Source organism: Halichoerus grypus, chromosome 9 (assembly GCF_964656455.1).
Source record: "Halichoerus grypus chromosome 9, mHalGry1.hap1.1, whole genome shotgun sequence".
Lineage (NCBI taxonomy): Eukaryota > Metazoa > Chordata > Mammalia > Carnivora > Phocidae > Halichoerus > Halichoerus grypus.
Window position 1 is genome coordinate 6,845,015 of NC_135720.1, and position 18,982 is coordinate 6,863,996.

The 18,982-nt window shown below is 37.5% G+C and overlaps 1 protein-coding gene across 4 annotated transcripts in view; it reads left to right on the top strand.

The window, feature by feature from the left end:
- Positions 1-18,982, top strand: part of PRKN (parkin RBR E3 ubiquitin protein ligase) — a 1,297,079-nt gene that overhangs the window by 693,825 nt on the left and 584,272 nt on the right. The gene's annotated exons all lie outside the window — the stretch shown is intronic.

Here is an 18,982-nt window from a genome sequence, read left to right on the forward strand (position 1 = left end):
TATGTTCATGACATTGGGCCCCAATGCAGAAAGTCACAGGGACGTTGCACAAAATCCACAAGTTATAAATTATAGCTGGTTAGGTTGAATGGCTTGGATAAAGCCTCTAGCAGTCCAGAATAGTTAGCAACAGAACCCCAGACACCTGGTTTTTATACTTACTATTCTAAGTGGAAAGTTGTAGTATATACCCCTGAGTAACATAAAATTAATGTTTTCCTAGCCTTCTACTGCAGTGAAGAAATAAATTTTTTGCAGAAGTCACTATAGTTAATGAGGACAAAGATCTATATATATAAGGAGAATAACTTCATGCAATTTAATGCACCGACAGAATGGGATATGTCTATGAAATAGAACACATTGAGTTATATGTGATAGTCGCCTAGGTCTCAGTTTATTAGATATTTCATTGTATGTGTTTGCTGTAGTTCATGAACTTAAATTGAAGCCTACTGTTTTATATGTACAGAGTTAGACGAGGTTGTCGAGATTTATGGGTCATTTCAGTTGTGAGCTACCTGCTGATAGGAGTACAATGTCAGGGGCACATTTTGTGGTTGGGTTGTTTTCAGTGTGACTTCCTGTTGAAGCATGATGATTTAGATGCTTTCTCCATGTTCATTATAAACAACTTTTTTTCTCCCCAACAAATTTTATAACCTAACCATAAACATCTCATCTAGGCTGATGCTTGATATATGAGATCCTGGGCAGAAGACATTCTAGGGGAGGTTGTTTTTCATACTGATAATTTTCCCTTCAAACATACTCTCTAATGCCGAATAGTATTGTTAACTATGTAAACATACAAGTATTGAAATATATTAGTATATTAAAATAACTTTCTTAAATGTATAACAAATTGAAAGATTAGCTAAGAATCTGCTATCCTTCATATAATTAAACGAATATTACTTACACCAAGTACATATACATTTATTAAGAGGAGCTATAGATCAGAAAAAAGAAATTAAAGACACAAATAAGATTCCACAAGTTTAGGGCACCACTAGTATTTATAATATTATTTTCATTCAGTTGACCACATTTTGGCAAATCAGCCGAAAAGAAAATAAACATGGTCTAAAATGAAGTACCCACTGCTAGCTTGAGAAAGCACTCTTTGAGTCCTCCATTGAAGGTCAGGTAACCAGACTGGGATTGGGGTTATGTTCACCGTTGATGTGGGGAGGTCTTTTACTGAACAACACAGCTGGAGCTCCAATTGCCTGTGCTCCAATACAGCACCAGGGGACCTCTGGTTCCAAAAGGAGGGTCGCAAGGTGTTTGTGTGTTGTGTTCTTGTCTCTAGAACTAGGCATTTTATGTGTTATTTCTAACCTAATAACATCACTCACCTACTTAAAATCATTCACGGGCCACTCTTTTCCTTCTAGCTGCAGCCGACCATCCCTGGAGAGGTGCAGGATCTTTCTGATCTAGCCTCTGGCCACTGCTGCAGCCTGGTCTTCTGCCGTAGTCCCCCAGGAGTCTCTGCCTCTCAAACACAACTTCCGAAATGCACTCCTCTAGGCTGGTGTCCATGAGATGATACTGCCCTTTTGGGTCAGTTGTCTTTATTTTGAATACTTTATTTAAAAGGAGTGCATGCCCTGTGTAACAATTCAAACAAGAAATAAAGAAAATAAATGAATAGTTTTCTCCTTTCTCCCAGTTTCAATCTCCCAGAATGGTTAATGTGAACTTTTTTCTGTGTATTTCTCTATAAATTTTTATAAACTCATTTAATTTTTTTAAATTTATTATTTTTTGAAAGATTTATTTTTTTTATTTGAGAGAGAGAGTGAGAGTGAGCACAGGGGGAGGGGCCGAGAGGGAAAGAATCTCAAGCAGACTCTATGCTGAGCGCTGAGACCAAGGATCTCATGACCTGAGTCAAAACCAAGAGTTGGATGCTGAACTATTTTTACTGTCTTTTAATTATTTCTCTTAAAATGCTAGTAGTACTATATTTTATCAAACTTTTCTCACATAATAACAGTTCTTCTAACATATTTAAGATCAATACATGCAGAGACCATTCATTTTAATATCTGCATACTATTCCATAACATAAATATTGAGTAAATCCACTTCTGGTGGTTTCCTTTTTTTTTTTCCTTTGAACTGTGCTAAAGTAAAATCCTCATAAATAAATTATTATAAACTAGTACTGTTATTTTTGTGAGACAGAATAACCGAATAAAATAACGTGTATGTTTAACATTTTTATCCAAACTGCTATGATTTCCCAAAGGGGTTGAGACATTCCCCACTTGCTCACACGATCTCATGTAACACACACTCAAGAGCAGTGGATCCTTCCCTTTTGGAAATGGCAGGTCATCATTGCTCTTAATTTGCATTTCTCTGACCACCTGTAAAGTCAGGCATCTTTTCACGTTATTAACCTTTTGCATTTTCCTTTCCTAGATTGACCATCTCATGTTCTTTTGTATTGAATTGGATGGTTTGCTGTTTTGTGAAGTAAATGGCAGAAATATTTTTAAAGAGTAGGTATATTAACGGTTTGTCTACAAGATATTGTATAAACATTTTTGTCTTTTTATATTACAGGAATTTTTGAAATACAGAGCATTTTCCTTTATATAAAGAAAGACTGACTCAGTTGGTATCTTTCCAAAGAAGCTCTCCCCACCACTCCCATTACAATTGATATGAATTTTCAGGGTTTTTTTTTTAAGATTTTGTTTATTTATTTGACAGAGAGAGAGCAGGAGAGCATAAACAGGGGAGAGAGGCAGAGGGAGAGGAAGAAGCAGGCTTCCCGCCGAGCAGGGAGCCCGATGCAGGACTTGATCCTAGGACCCTGGGATCATGACCTAGCCGAAGGCAATCGCTTGACCAATTGAGCCACCCAGGTGCCCGTCCAGTTGTTTGTTTTTTTTTTTCCCTTTCACTATTATATTAAACTTTTTGTTGTTTGTTTTCATATTTAGATATTTAACTTATCGGGAATCTTTTCTGCAGTTATGGCCAGTCATTTATTCACTTCTACTATTGGCTATTCAGTTGTGCCCACATCATTTATTAAATAGCCTATCCTTGTTTCACTGAATGAAAATGCCATATATACTTACAGATATTTCTAGGTTCTGATTCACTGGCCTATTTATGTATTTCTATGCAAATACCGTATTTCCTTGGCTATAATATAATATAATATAATATAATATAATATAATATAATACTTATAATGGTGTAATAATTGTAACACCTGCTAGGGTGTTCCTCTTACTCTCATTATTCAAAAATGCAAATTCTCACATATTTGGTTTTCATGTGATTTTTTTTTTTTTTTTTAACAATCTTTGTGTTCAATCTCCCTCTCTCCCACCAAAACAATTCCACCTAGGATTCCAATATGACTGGCGCCAAAATTATATGTAAATCCTAGGACTTGTATATAATTGATAATGACCCCTTACATTCAAGATACTTGGCTTCTTCATTTACTGAAGTCTCTACTTGTAAATACTTATAATAGGTCCTTTGCCTTTCTTGCTGAATAAATATACCAGTATTTTATATTTTTTGTCAATATTAGGAAAGAGATTATTTTTCTATTTCCATTTCAAACTGAATTTTGCTAATATGAAGAAAAACAATTAATTTTTTTACTGTATACTTTGTAGCCAGCTAATTAGCAAACATTTCTCATTAATTTTCATAACTTTTAATTGAATCTCTTGGGTTTATTAGGTATGCCATCATGTCATCTGGAAACAAGGATAAATTTGTCACCTTTTTTAACGTTGATGATAGGTGTTCTATTTTCTTTTCTTATTCAGCCATGGATAATATGAGTACTAGTGAGCATTTTCATTTAGTGCCTGATTATTACTGCTATTTTGACAAATGACTTTATTATATTTATGGTAGCTGACTTTTATCATATTTAATGTAGCTGAGTTTTCTTTTTATTTTCATAGGATTTTATTAAAAATGGCTTCTAAGTTTGATTAAGTGGTTTGGGTTTACCACTGACAAAATCACATATACCTCCTTTAAGTTTTGAATAGCAGGAATTTTTTTTTTTTTTTTTTAAAGATTTTATTTATTTATTTGACAGAGAGAGACACAGTGAGAGCAGGATCACAAGCAGGGGGAGAGTCAGAGGGAGAAGCAGGCTTCCCGCAGAGCAGGGAGCCCGATGCGGGGCTTGATCCCAGGACCCTGGGATCATGACCTGAGCCAAAGGCAGACGCTTAACGACTGAGCCACCCAGGCACCCCATGAATAGCAGGAATTAAGTTGATGAATTTATTAAGGTTGAGTGATCCCTGCAGTTTGAAATACCCTATTCTCACCTTACTTATTATAGTTACCACTGCCTGGAAATATATCACATTCATTTGTTTATTCTCTTTTCCCCATTCTAGAATGTATGTACTATGACAATTTTGTTTGCTACTGTATCCTCACCACCTAGAATAGTATCTGGCACAGAGATGATAATACATTTTTGATAAATAAGTAAACAAATGTTCTAGATACATTCATATTTTAATATATTGCTGGACTTAATTTGTCAAAAATTTATTCTAAAGCTTTGTGTCATTATTCATGAGTAAATTGGTATATAGTTTTACTTTCTGGTAGCTTTATTGGCCTTTTAAATTAAACATATGCTAGTATCTTCGTGTGAATTTGGATGTTGTTTTATATTATTCTGATTTGCATTTATTTGGGTAGTTTACAAATTGCTGTGGCTCACAGAAGATCTTTTATGTTATGTTTTTGATTTTTCTCTCTTTTTTCTCTGTTTATGATTTACATATTGATGTCTTCACTCACATTCATGGCTGTGATCTTTTCCCTCATACTGCCCATTTTATTAATAGGTCTTCTCGGCCTTTGGTCTCAGAGCAGTATGTGTTTTTTTGTTTGTTTGTCTTTCAGTTCTTAATTAAGTTTTAAAATTCTTAAATTATATTCTCAAATTTCGTCTAAATCTGATTGAAACACTTCATTGTGTCCTAGTTATATTTCCTTTTAGAATTCTTAAATTATATTCTCAAATTTCATCTAAATCTGATTGAAACACTTTATTGTGTCCTAGTTATATTTCCTCAAGAATTTTCTTCAGATGAAAGAAAATAAATTCTTCCTACAGGCATAACTGACCACTCCCACAGCTCCCAGCAACCAATTGCAGCATTTATGGGGAGGGGGGCCTCTGCCTGGTCCCACCTAGCAATGGCATATAACCCCCTGGGGGACTTTCCCCTTACACACAAACCATTCACAGATGCCATCTCTGAGAATGTTTTAAGTTTTGTAATGACAATCCTGATTAAGAAGAAGAGCTCTTTTCACTATCATTTCTTCATAATCTCTATTTCATTAGCTTGCTTATGTCTTTTTCTTTTTTTTTACATGTCTCTTTTCTACCAGATTATGTAGTCTATTGTCTTCTATCTTTGTCCCTCCAACATCACATACATTTCTCAAAAAAAAAAAAAAAAAAATTGGGATAGATGGCTAACTGTTATCTTAGTGGCACTCATGACTCAAAAGATTTGATGTTCCTCCCTTATTATTTCACTGACTATGAAAGACAGGATATTAATCTATTTGACTCTCAAATTGACCAGGCAGTGGGAAATATACATATATATTTATTTATAAAATATACATGCACATACCCATCTATATATAGTCCATAAATAGAATGGCTAGTTGGGTTTTTATTTCTTCTATTTGTAATTGGTTACACTGGCATGGAAAAAAAATACTTAGTGTTATACTTAATGTTGAGAAACTAGAAGCTTTCCCAGTAAACTCAGATACAAGCCAAGGATGTCCCCCCTCTTACTACTCCTCTTCAACATCACACTGGAAGAGCTTGTTCATGCAGTCAGGCAAGAAAAGGAAATAAACGTATACAGATTGAAAAAGAAGAAATAAAACCATCTTTGCTCAGAGATAGCATGATAATCTATGCAGAAAATCTGAAATAATCAGCAAAAAACCCCTCCTTTTTCAAGTTTTATAACAACCTTATTCATAATTGTTTATAACAGCTTTATTCATAACAGAATAATTATTCATAATTCCCAAACTTGGAAGCAACTAATATATCCTAGTAGGTAAATGGATAGACAAACTGTGGTTACATCCAGATACTGGAATATTATTCAGGGCTAAAAATAAGTGAGCTATCAAGCCATGAAAAGACATGGAGGAAATTTAAATGCATGTTTCTAACACCAATCTGAGAAGCCTACGTACTATACGATTCCAACGATATGGCATTCAGGAAAAGGCAAACTATGGACACCTTAAAAAGATCAATGATTTCCAGAGGATTTGGGGAGGGAATGAACTGTCAGAACACAGAGGATTTTTAGGACAGTGAAAATCTCTATGATACCATAATAATAGATATATGTCATTGTACATTTGTCCAAACCAAACCTATATTATGGATATAGAGTGTAAAATACCAAGAATGCAGGCTAATGTGAAGTATGGGCTGGGTGGTGATGATGTGTGAATGTCGGTTCATCAGCTCTAACAATTGTCCCACTCTGGTGGGGGATGTTGAGAATAGGGGAACCTGTGCATGTGTGGGTATGGGAGTGTATGAGTACTCTCCATACCTTCTCCTCAATTTTGCTGTGAACCTAAAATTCTTCTAAAAAATTGTCTTAATAAAAAACAAAAAACACTCCTGGGGCACTTGGGTGGCTAAGGCGGTGAAGCATCTGCCTTCGGCTCAGGTCGTAGTCCTGGGGTCCTGGGATTGAGTCCGGCATCAGGTTTCCCGCTCAGCAGAAAGTCTGCTTCTCCCTCTCCCTCTGCCCCAACTCCTGCATCTTCTGTCTCTCACTGTCTCTCCCATTCTGTCTCTCTTTCACTCTCACATAAATAAATAAAATCTAAAAAACAAAAAACAAAACAAAAAAGCAACCCACTCCTTGTTACCATTTATTTCCTAATTTTATTCATCTTAGTTTTCCTGGATATACACAGTTCATAGGTAAATTTACAAATTTTACTTTATTTCCCTCCTTTTCTAATGAGGAAATAAAATAGAGAATGTGAGAAACTATTAAAGCACATAAAGCGCTTGCCTTTGCCCGGATTGGGCTCGAGTGGAGTGTTTATAGTTGTGTGTGCTGCCTGCAATAAAGAAAACGGGGATAAAAAGAAGCTTTAAATTCTACTTGCCAAAGAAACAAGGACTTTTGAGGGGAAAAAGTTTAGATTTCAAGTCTAAAGTCATTTCAAATGTTTTAAAGCTAGGATTTTTTTTATTGTTCAATATTTCTCTTTGCTTATAGCCAAAACCAAGTTATATTATCATTTTGTGAATTACTGCTACCGAAAGGTATGTTTCTCTTGCACATCCCATGCCCAGCCCGGACACTTTAAAGCTGAGTTGCATTTCTCAGCCTCTGGCTGCTAGAGAAAAGTGACAGCATCATTCTGCCACCACTTGATCCAGGGAGTGGGGGCTGTTTTCCAAATAAGCAACAGAGTAGTTTGAACAACAACAGCAATAAAAGTTAAAGAGGAAGGTGCAGAGGAGCCAAAGGTAGAGGAAAGAACACTCCATTCCCAGGAACAAAAAAGGCTGAGATGCAGCGTTTCCTGTCAGCCTATTTCCCCTCAGCATGTCCCCATACCAGGGAGAGTCCTTTCCACTTTCATTTTTTTTTTCTTTTTAATTTTAATTCCAATGCACTTAACATGCAGTGTTATATTAGTTTCAGGTGTACAATACAGTGATTCAACAATTCTATACATTACTCAGTACTCATCCTGGTAAGTGTCCTCTTAACCCCTTCACCTATTTCACCCAACCTCCCACCCACCTCCCCTCTGGTGACCATCAGTGTGTTCTCTAGAGTTAAGAGTCTATTTTTTTTCTTTGTTTCTTTATTTTGTTTCTTAAATTCCACATATGAGTAAAATCCTATGGCCTTTGTCTTTCTCTGACTGACTTACTTCGTTTAGCATTATTACACTGTTTAGTTCCATCCATGCTGTTGAAAATGGCAAGATTTCTTCTTTTTATGACTGAATAATATTCATATATATATATATATATATATACACATATATATATATACACACACACCACATATATACCTAAATATAATATATATATATATATATATATATATATATGACATCTTCTTTATCCATTCATCTATTGATGGACATTTAGGCTGCTTCCATGTCTAGGCTACTGGAAATAGGGGTGCATATAATTTTTTGAATTAGTGTTTTCATAATCTTTGGGTAAATACCCATTACTGGATCTAATGGTAATTCTATTTTTAATTTTTTGAGGAACCTCCATACTGTTTTCCACAGTGGCTGCACCAGTTTGCATTCCCACCAACAGTGCACAAGGGTTCCTTTTTCTCCACATCCTCGCCAACACTTGTTGATTCTTGTGTTGATTTTAGCCATTCTGACAGGTGTGAGGTGATTATCTTGTTGTACTTTTGATTTGCGTTTCCCTGATGGTAAGTGATGTTCATGTGTCTGTTGGCTGTCTGCATGTCTTCTTTGGAGAAATGTCTGTTCATGTCTTTTGCTATTTTTAAATTGGATTATTAAGCATTTTTTGGTGTTGAGTTGTTTAAGTTCTTTATATATTTTAGATACTAACCCTTTATCAGCTATGTCATTTGCAGATATCTGCTCCATTCAGTAGGTTGCCTTTTGGTTTTGTTGACTGTTTCCTTTGCTGAGCAGAGGCTTTTTATTTTGATGTAGTCCCAATAGTTTATTTTTGCTTTTGGTTCCCTTGCCTCAGGAGACGTATCTAGAAAAATGTTGATACAGCTGGTGTTGGAGAAATTACTGCCTGTGCTTTCTTCTAGGATTTTTATGATTTCAGGTATCACATTTAGATCTTTATTCCATTTTGAGTTTATTTTTGTGTATAGTGTAAAAAGTGGTCCAGTTTCACTCTTTTGCATGTAGCCATCCAATTTTCCCAACACCATTTGTTGAAGAGACTGTCTTTTTCCCGTTGCATATTCTTGCCTCCTTTGTTGAAGATAATTGACCATACAGTTGTGGGTTTATTTCTGGGCTTTATATTCTGTTCCATTAATCTACGTGTCTATTTTTGTGCAAGTACCATACTGTTTTGATTACCACGGCTTTGTAGTATATCTTGATATCTGGGGTTGTGATACCTCCAATTTTGTTCTTTTTCAAGATTGCTTTGGCTATTCGGGGTCTTTTGTGGTTCCATATAAATTTTAAGATTATTCTAGTTCTGTGAAAAATGCTGTCAGTATTTTGATAGGATTGTATTAAATCTATGGATTGCTTTGGGTAGTATGGACATTTTAACAATATTTGTTCTTCTAATTCATGGGCATGGAATATCTTTCCATTTGTGTCATCTTCAGTTTCTTTCATCATGTTTAATAGTTTTCACAGTAAGAGTCTTTCCCCTCCTTGGTTAAGTTTATTCCTGGATATTTTATTAATTTTGCTACAATTATAAATGGAATTATTTTCTTAATTTTTGTTTCTGCTACTTCATTATTAGTGTATAGAAATGCAATGGATTTCTGTTTATTGATTTTGTATCCTGTGACCTTACTGAATTCAATTATCAGTACTAGTAGTATTTTGGTGGAGTCTTTAGGGTTTTCTCTATATCATATTATCTAAGTATCCTTACCCATTTGGATGCCTTTTCTTTTTGTTGTCTGATTGCTGTGGCTAGAACTTACAATACTACATTGAAAAAAAAAAAATGGTGAGAATGGATGTCCTTGTCTTGTTCCTTACCTTAGGAGAAAAGTTCTCAGTTTTTCATCATTGAGTATGATGTTAGCTGTGGGTGTTTCACATATGGCCTTTATTATGTTTAGGTATGTTCCCTCTAAACTTACTTTGTTAAGGGTTTTTTTTCATGATGGATGTAATACTTTGTCAAATGCTTTGTACTGCATCTGTTGAAATGATTATATGGTTTTTATCCTTTCTCTTGTTGATGTGATGTATCATGTTGATTGATATGCAAATATTGTACCACCCTGGCAACCCAAGAATAAAATCTGTTTGATAATGGTGAATGATTTTTTTAAATATATTGTTGGGTTTGGTATGCTAATATTTTGTTGAGGATTCTTGCATCTGTGTTCATCAGAGATACTGGCCTATAGTTCTCTTTCCTGTGGTGTCTTTATCTGGTTTTGGTATCAGGGTCATGCTGGCCTCATAGAATGAATTTGGAAGCTTCATTCTATGAGAATAGGTAGTAAGTCTTCTTTAAGTGTTTGGTGGAGGGGCGCCTGGGTAGCTCAGTCGGTTAAGCGTCTGCCTTCGGCTCAGGTCATGATTCCAGGGTTCTGATGGGCTCGCTGCTCAGCAGGGAGTCTGCTTCTCCCCCTGCACCTCCCCCTGCTTGTGCTCTCTCTTTCTCTGTCAATTAAATAAATGAAATTTTTAAAATATAAAATAAAATAAAAATAAAATAAAATAAAATAAGATAAAATAAAATAAAATAAAATAAAATAAAATAAAATAAAAGTTTGTCAGAATTTACCTGTGAAGCTGTCTGGTTCTAGACATTGTTATGAGTTTTTTGATTACTGATTTGATTTCATTTCTGGTAATCAGTCTGTTCAAATTTTCTATTTTGTCTTGATTCGGTTTTGGGAGATTATGTTTCTAGGAACTTACTCATTTCTTCTAGGTTTGTTGTCCAGTTTGTTGGTATATAATTTTTCATAATACTCTCTTATAATCCTTCCTATTTCTGTGGTATTGGTGTTATTTCTAATCTTCCATTTTTGACTTTGTATTTTGAGTCTTCTCTCTCTCTTTTCTGATGAATATGGCTAAAGATTTATCAATTTAGTTGATTTTTTTTCAAAGAACCAGCTCCTGGTTTCATTGATCTGCTGTATTGTTTTATATTTTCTATTTTGCTTATTTGTGCTCTAATCTTTATTATTTCCCTCCTTTTATGGGTTTTGGGTTTTTTGTTCTTTTTGTATCCCCTTTAGGTGTAAGATTAGGTTGGTTTTTTTTTAGATTTTTCTTGCTTCTTGAGGTAGGCCTATATTGCTATAAACTTCCCTTTTAGAACAGCTTTTGCTATATCCCAAAGGTTTTGGACTGTTGTGTTTTCATTTTCATTTGTCTCCATGTGTTTTTTGATTTCCTCTTTGATTTCTTGGTTAAGCCATTCATTATTTAGTAGCATGTTATTTAACCTTCATGTATTTGTATTCTTTCCAGATTTTTTTTCTTGTAGTTGATTTCTAGTTTCACAGCATTGTGGTCAGAAAAAGAATATATGATATAACTTCGATTCTTTTGAATTTGTTGAGACTTGTTTTATGGCCTAACGTGATCTATTCTGGAGATGTTTCATGTATACTTGAAAAGAATGCGTATTCTACTGTTTTAGAATGGAATGTTCTGAATATATCTGTTAGATCCATCTGGTCCAGTGTGTCATTCAAAATGACTGTTTCCTTGTTGATATTCTGTTTGGATGATCTATCCATTAGTATAAGTGGAGTGAAGTCCCCCTACTATTGTTCTATTACTATTGATTACATCCTTTATGTTTGTTATTAGCTGCTTTATATATTCAGGTGCCCCCATGGTAGGTATGTAAATACTTAAAATTGTTTATTTTCTTGTTGGATTTTTCCTTTACGATTACATAGTGTCCTTCTTTATCTCTTGTTACTGTCTTTACAGTATGTTTTGTTCCATAAAGGTATTACTATCCTGGCTTTCTTTTTACTTCCATTTCTATGATAAATGTTTTCCCATCCCTTCACTTTCAATCTGCAGGTGCCTTTAGGTCTAAAATGAGTGTCTTGTAGAAAAAATAATGATAATAATAAAATGAAAATAAAATGAGTCTCTTGTAGGCAGCATATTGATGGGTCTTGCTTTTTTATTCCATCACCCTACCTCTCTTGACTGTTTAAAAAAGTAATTATTGATAGGTATGTATATATTGTCATTTTGTTATTTGTGTTATGGTTGTTTTTGTAGTTCTTCTCTGTTCATTTCTTCTCTTTCTTCTCACAGTTTGCTGGCTTTCTTTGCTAATATACTGGTTTCCTTTTTCTTTATTTTTTGCATATCTATTACCAGTTTTTGATTTGTGGTTTCCCTTAGGTTTATATTACAACATCTTATGCACATAGCAGTCAGTATTAAGTTCATGGTCGCTTAAGTTTGAACCCACTCATGACTCCCCCCACCCACCATATTTTATACATATGGTATCATACTTTACATACTTTTATTTTGTGAGTCCCTTGACTGATTTTTATAGATATACTTAATTTTACTGCTTTTATGCTTTCTACTTTTCCCACTTCTACTTACAGTTTTTCTTTTCCACTCAGAGAGTCCCCTTTAACATTTCTTGTAGGGCTGGCTTAATGGTGATTAATTTCTTTACCTTTGTTTGACTGGAAAACTCTTTCTCCTTATATTCTAAATGAAACCCTTGCTGGATAATATATTCTTGGTTGCAGGGTTTTTTGTTTGTTTGTTTTCCTTTCAGCATTTTGAATATATCTTGCCACTACCCTCTGGCCTACAGTATTTCTGCTGAAAAATCAGCTGATAGCCTTATGGGTTTTCCCTTGATGTAACTGTTTTCTTTTCTCTTGATACTTTTAAAATCTCTCTTTATCAGTACTTTTTGCCATTTTAATTACCATGTGTCTTCATGTGGACCTCCTTGTCTTGATTCTGTTAGGAGTTATCTGTGCCTCCTGGATCTGGATTTCTGTTTCCTTGCCCAGATTAGGGAAGTTTTCAACTATTATTTCTTCAAATAAATTTTCTGCTCCCCCTTTCTCTCTCTTCTCCTTTTGGGATCTCTGTAATGCTAATGTTATCATACTTGCTGGTGTTGCTGAGCTTCCTTATTCATTTTCATTTATTATTTTTTCTCTCTTTTGTTCAGCTTGATTACTTCCCATTTCTCTGCCCTCCAGGTCACTGATGTGTTCCTCTGCTTCCTCTAGTCTACTCTTTATTCCATCTAGTTTATTTTAAATTTCAGTTATTGAGTTCTTCATCTCTGATTGTCTCTTTTATATGTTTTCTATCTCTTTGTTGAAGGTCTCACGGGTCCTCCACTGTTTTCTCAATTCCAATGAGTATCTTTATGACCATTACCTTAAATTTTTTATCAGGCACATTACTTATCTCCATTTTGCTTAAGCTCTCTTGTTGTGATTTTGTTCTGTTCTTTCATTTGGAACATATGCCTCTGTCTCCTCATTTTGTCTGATTTTCTGAGTCTGTTTCTGTGTCTTAGGAAAGATAGCCACATTTCTTGCTCTGGAATGTGGTGGCCCTTATGCAGCAGAGGTCCTGTCGTGCCCTGCAGCATAACATCCCCTGTTTACCGGGACCTAGCATTTCAGGGGCGTCGCCTCTGCCATGTGTGCCCTGCTGTTGTGGCTGACCCATGCTTTCCTTCAGTCCAGCTGTCTGCCTTTTGTGGGAAAGGCTTAGTCCCTGTGTTGTTAGTTGGCCAGCCTGGGGTTGATTTGGGCTTGAGTTGAGTCAGACCGGGCATTTTTCAGAGATGCAGTAGCACCAGACTACACGGTGCTCTCCTTGTGTTGTCCTCTAAGAAGCTTCCATTGGTGGGCAGGGGGCCTGTAGTCAGACCTGGTGTCTGCTGCCAGCCCACTGCTGGGGACATAATTGGACTGGCCTGTATGATTATCTTCTCCTCTCCCTGAGGTAGAAGTCACTTTGGAGTCGTGCTGGCCCCTGTCAGGGCTGCTTATGACTCTGCCAGGCTTGTACCTCTGCTTTGGATGGGCTCTCACAAAAGAAGGCACAGTGGAGGGGGCGGGTCCCCAGAAGGCCATGGGGGTGGGGCATGTGATTCCAGCAGGGTCCATGTGGTCTGCTGCAGGAGGGGACCTGTAGCTGCCTGCGAAAACTCTTCCAAGGCAGGCTGGGTTGGAGGGGGTAGATCTGCAGAAGCACGTGGGATGGAGCGTACCGTTAGCAGGCTAGCTGGAGAGGATTAGCACTGTGCTCATTCCCACAGGTGTCCATGTGTCTAGGCTGGTCAGCAGGGGAAGGAAATGGTGCTCCTTTGCTCTCAGAGAAGTCTCCCAAAGATCCCTGCACCTCCAGCACATGCTGAGATTAGTAAATAAATCTCCTTCCCATACACCCCAGGTGTTTTTCAGACTGCTGCTCCTGTGCTGTATCTCAGCCGGGCTGCTTTTTGTGCTGTCTCCTAGCTCTCCCGGAGCCACGCCCACTGGTTTTGAAAGTTCTAGGGGTTACGTCCCACTGACTGGAAAAACCTCTGGTTTTCAAAGCCAAATGTTATAGTGATCTGTCTTCCCCATGCAGGTCCCCTGTGCGTGGGCTGCCTGGAGTGGGGGTCTGTTCCTCTCCCCGCTTCATGCCTGCTGTGTCCTTCTGTCCTGCAGACAGTCCCCCAGGTCCCTACCACATCTTCACCCTTCCTACCCTCTTCAATGTGGCCTCTTCTCTACATTCATCTGTGGGGAGTCTTTTTGCCAGTCTTCAGGTTCTTTGTTTTTCTTCTTGTTTGTTTAAATTGATTGATGTGGGTGTTACCTAGCTGTATCTGTGGGACAAGTTGAGCTTAGGATTCTCCTACTCTGTTGCCTTCCCAGAAGTCCCCCCACTTTCCTTTCTTACTCTTCAAGTCTTTTGACAGGTCTGACACCTGCTGTGTACTTAACCCTGGGCCACCTGTGGGATGAAATGCCTTCAGGTTGTTTACCCTCCGAGGAGTCTGCTAGAAAAGCAGGTGATGTCAGTGTCATAGAACAAGGGCTTCGCAGGCAGTCAGCACAGAGCAGGATAGGAGCAAGGGGTAACATGGAAATACCTCTCACCGGTCCTAGGGAATCAGGAAGGCTCTCAGGGCCGATGACTTGTAAGCTGAGTCATGAAGGACCCTTGGGGGTTTCCAGGGCAAAGTGAGTGGGAAAGGTAGGAGAACGACGGTCCATGTTGGGAGAAACTGTGTGTAAGGGATCAAAGGCAACAGAGAGAGCACAGCCTTTAGGGCAGGAAAAGGGTGTTTATGGCTGAAATGGGAAGGGCTGAGAGAGGGAAAGATGGTGAGGCCAATGACATTGGAAAGGCTCCAAAGGCCTTGCTCAGGGCAGTGTGCTTGAGCTGAAGGATGTGTAACCAGGAAAATGACAGGTTTAAACAGTGCTTTCACATTATTTGCCATTATGGATTAGAATATGTTTTTGTTTTTTTTGTTTTTTCACATTTAGAAATAAATGTAAAATAACTGCCAGTTTCTAGAGAATGCCTAGAAATTAGTGGGAACACAACTCATCCAGGGATGGTGAGTCACTGTAAATTTTCGAAATTATGACCTGTCCCCATAGTTTCTTGCAAATTATTTCCAGCTAACAGATACTCGTTTATGTGCCCTCTCCTAGAGGTCGGCTTGGGTAACCAGTGGTGGGGGGTTACAAAAGGAAATGCTCTGTTAATCACAAAATATTGTAACATCTTATTTTATTTATATGAGAACAGAAGCTGGAAAGCTTCGCCTAAATAATGAAACTAGCAAATGCTGCGATGCCTTAATGTCCATGCAAGCTGACACTATGAGAGCCTATGAAACCTTTAACTTCTAAAGGAAATAAAGAACAGCCAGAATAATGAATATTGTCTTTTATATTCTGGCTAGGCTACAAAATTTAAGGAGAAGATATACTCAACTTGTATACTGAGCCAATGATATCACATAAGTAACTACTATTGTGGTTGGAGGGAAGTTACATTCCCAGACATTATTCGAAAGGTGATGGAAAGTGAGCAACTACTAGCTAGTTAGTCAAGTGTATGTCAGACCTGGAGAAAGAATGTCTGCAGTACTGTGTAAACTGTTAACCAGATACTCCTGAACCAGCCAGTCATTCCGGGAATGTTAGATGTTATGAAAAGATGTGTCCTCTGGCCATCAGGGGCTCACAACTCACATTCAGGGAGCCCATCCCCTATGGATTGAATACAACTTGGGCAGCTGTCCCTATATTCCAGAAAGGTTGGAGTCAAGGACCTTTAAGGGATGCTAAGAGCAAGATAATATTGCACAAGCTGAGAAACATTGACAACCATAGTCAAAGCATTTGCTGTCAAAATTCTCCAGTGATATCTTATCTAGAGCACAGCCCTTGGAGTGAAAGCCTTCTCAGAATAATAAAGAAAAAAGAAAATTCTGTTTTCCAGTCTGAAAGAGAATGTGGAAATTTGTCTTGGAAGTTTATATGCCCTGCTAAGTTAATCAATCAAAAACCTGTTTTGAAAGGGTGATCTTTCAAAGTTGGTGACAAAGAACTAGTCATAATGCATATCCTTTGTATCACACTGCAGTCCTTTTTGGTAGGGAAACTGACAGAGAAGAGTTGCCTAAGGAGCACATTTCCAGGCTTTCAAAGCACCAGCCTGAGTATGATGGGCTGGGATCAATGCTTATATGCACAAAGAATCGCAGATTTCCCGTTGCTCTCCTGCCCAAGCTCCGGGCACTTAGCAAGTATGAACCCCCAGCATGAGTTCTTGCTCACCGTTGTTCCCATGCTCACTCCCCTACCTTCTCCACCTGGCAAACTCTTACCTTGTAAAACCCAGCAAAAGCAAAACCGCATTCTCCCATAAGCTGGTCATCCTTCTCTCGTCCCCATGGCTCAGGCATCTGTAGGCATTTACCACTTTTTTTTTTTTAATTTATTTTGTGCAAATGTTTGTTGAAGTGTCTTTCTCCTCTGGGCTTATGGATTCTTTTAGGGATTTTGTTTACCTTTGAATCTCCAGACCCTGGTCAAGGCTGGGCCAGGAAGAAATAATGCACTTTTCTTTTCTTTTTTTTCTTTTTTCTCTCTCCTTTCCTTTCCTTTCTTTTTCTCTTCTTTTCTTTTCTTTTTTTAAACTTTTTTAATGAGTAAACATGGGGGAAAAAAAAATCCCTGGAAGCATGGCTATTACTTACGGAAGATATAGTAACTTAAATAACCAGGAAAACAGGTATAGCTGGATCCAGGGCACGGATGCCATCGCTGGAGCTCTGCCTTTCTGTCTCTTGTTTCTGTTCTCTTCTGAAAACTGGCTTGATTATCAGACAGGTTCTCTCTCTGTGATTGCACTGGGGGAGTGTTGTGTTCTGACTGAGTTGGCCATCTATGCACCCCAGACTCGGGACGAGAAAGGGAGGTACAAGGATCTGAGCATGTCTGACCAATCACCTGGAGTGGGAAGGAGGATCATTTTCAGTGGCTTTGTTTATTTATAAATGGAACTTTATACCATTTGACTGCCTTCACCTGTTTTACCCCCCACCCCCACGCCATCACATCCCTCCCCCACCTCTAGTAGCTGCCAGTCTGTTCTCTGTATCTGTGAGTTCCATTTTTTGTTGTTCTGTTTTTGTTTTTGTTTTTTTCTTGTCTGAACAAAGCCATCTATATAAACCCATGTATTTCATAAGCATCCGTAGTGACTTCAGATCTTCTGGTTTGCTCACCAGGAATCGTTTGAAATGCCTTGTTCAACAACCCCACCGCCCTTTTATTCCTAAAATGATAAAAGGCACATGATGACCAAGCATGTTACAATAGAATAAACTTCCAGTCAGGCACGAGGAAGAACTCCCAGTCCAGGCGTGGAAGAGGAAGATAAGCATGGTGCTGTCGGTAGCTTTGATTTTGAAGTTAGACTTCTTGAAGGCATGTGGCATTAAAATCTGTGTCATTGTTTCTATCTAGTAGCACTGGGAAACGGCAAGTCCACATGGGTTTATTTATATAGGTATCTGAAGCAGGCTTAAACTGTTCATGTGGACTGAGCCCAAACTACCATTGCCCTGATTAAAGGAAAGGATGGTATCTGGTACTTGAAGGTTTGTCCTGCAGGATCAGTAAGAATTGAAGACGATTTTAGGTGTAGAATCAGTTGCTTATCTACTACCATGGGAGTCAGAAGTGTTTCGAGTTGAGAAACTTATAATTCATACATTTTAACTCTTGAAATATCGCGAGGACCATATACCTACACCTTATCATTAAACAAACAAATAAACAATGATCTTGCAGTAAAAAGTATGAACAGTCACACTAAGTTGGGCAAATACAGACTAGAAATAATGTCATGCCCGTGCATGTCAGGTTTTGCCATAAATAAAAGTTAATGGCATATTTAGAGGGGAAAAGAAAAGAAAACTGTGTTTTCAGAGCCTTTTGGATTTTAGAATTTCATTTTTATTTATATTACTTATTATACATTGGCCCAGGAAATGGACCCACTTTAAACTTTGGTAATAAGATAAAAATTCTAAAATACTTTTGAAATTTAACAATAGCTGTAGTGATATGGAAGTGGAAATACTGCGGACCTGACCAGTGGTGAAATTAGAGAGCCATGTGCTTGCTGGCTTGACATTGAAGACTTTCTCTCTGCTGCTTAGAATGGGCTTGGCATGTGCATGCACACCTGCAGGGCATGTGAGTTTCTGTGCATATAATGCATGCATTCGTTGTTAACCCACGCAGGGCCGTGGGGGAAGCATACAGCCTTCCTTACGGCTTTGGCAGTGGTCGTGGTGTGGACAGGCAGCAATTGTCCTTCATGGCAAAGATCTGACACAGTTTTCCTTTGTATGGTAGTATACTGATTTTCTTTCTCCTGGTAAACTTTGCACATCATCTAGAGGCTTTGTTAACACCTTATTAAGAGAAAACAAACTTGTTAGTGAACATGAAAACAGACTCATTAGCTTTTGAGATTTTATTTAACTAGGTGTAACCTAATGTTATGACTGGCATTGTTAAATTAGCAAAGTCTATAAGGAGTATATGATCTAACAAGTTGCATAGTTATTTTGTATCCAAAATAATGTAACCACGTTCTGGATTTATGTAACACAAAGTGAGTGTAATACTTCAGCATGAAGGCTAAATGCTATCAA